Source organism: Meleagris gallopavo, chromosome Z (genome assembly GCF_000146605.3).
Source record: "Meleagris gallopavo isolate NT-WF06-2002-E0010 breed Aviagen turkey brand Nicholas breeding stock chromosome Z, Turkey_5.1, whole genome shotgun sequence".
NCBI classification, from domain to species: Eukaryota; Metazoa; Chordata; class Aves; order Galliformes; family Phasianidae; genus Meleagris; species Meleagris gallopavo.
Window position 1 is genome coordinate 38,941,271 of NC_015041.2, and position 1,028 is coordinate 38,942,298.

Consider the following 1,028-nt stretch of genomic DNA (forward strand, 5'->3'; position numbering starts at 1 on the left):
AAAAGTTTGTTGCTTTAATTCTTTATTTAGAGTTCACAGTTGACCTCATATAGTTTCTTCCTCATTATTGTCTAATTCAAACTTCTTTCCAGTGCTTTCGAACTGTAATTCTTTTGTAAGAAAGTACTGGAAGTAAGAAAGCACTGGAAACAACTAAAAAAGAAGCATTACCACAAAACTTTACAAAGGTTAGAGTTTGCAGCAGCAATTATTACTTCTCTTGGTAGGGAAAGTCAGAATTACTTCTCAAAGAAAAAAAAAAAAAGCATGCAAATAAACTTTCATGTTCTAAATTATATGGTCTGTCATCTTCAGAATACTTAAAAATTCTTTTACTGAAAGGAGTCCTTGGATTCCATAAAACAAAAATAATTCTAAATACATCATCATTTGATTATTTAATATCAAAGAAATTTATTTGATTTTAATAGCATTAGTATTTACGTTTCACAGTTAAGTGCAAAGGTCTTTACTTCCACCTTTTCCCAATGGCAGCTGGTTCTGAAGAAGGGCATAGCAAGCTGAAGTATTCAGGATTTATTATCAAAAAGGAGCCACACAATTAAAGGAAGAAGGAAAGTATAGTTTAGAGGAAAAATTAAATTATCATGTCATTAGTTTTGGTTACTGATAGCCTGCTGTCAATAAAAATTAATAAACAGAATCTGAACTGTAGATGTTTTTGTAAACATACTTGAATATAGTAATATTAATATATTATATAATACTATGTTTATATAGTAGAATGACCCGCTGGAAAGGATTTCAACTTCTGATCAACTTATTAAGAATTTCAATTTGAGTAAATAATGTTCGTGGAGGTATATAATGACTACTGTACACATCTGCTGTAATTACTTCTCTTGAGGTCATTCTATGGAACCTGATGCACTAAATTCATAACTTGACATCTGGTATGAAAACTACCACTTATAAAACTCTCACTCTCACAATGAAATTTCTGCTTCCAAAATAAAACATACATATATTTGTATATACGTATGTAAAAGGTTGGGTGTTTTTTTTTT

General features: G+C 29.7%; 1 protein-coding gene across 1 annotated transcript in view; it reads right to left on the reverse strand.

Annotated features, from left to right (window-relative positions):
- The window catches only part of LOC104915132 (contactin-associated protein-like 4), a 248,871-nt gene that overhangs the window by 129,045 nt on the left and 118,798 nt on the right, over positions 1 to 1,028 (reverse strand). The gene's annotated exons all lie outside the window — the stretch shown is intronic.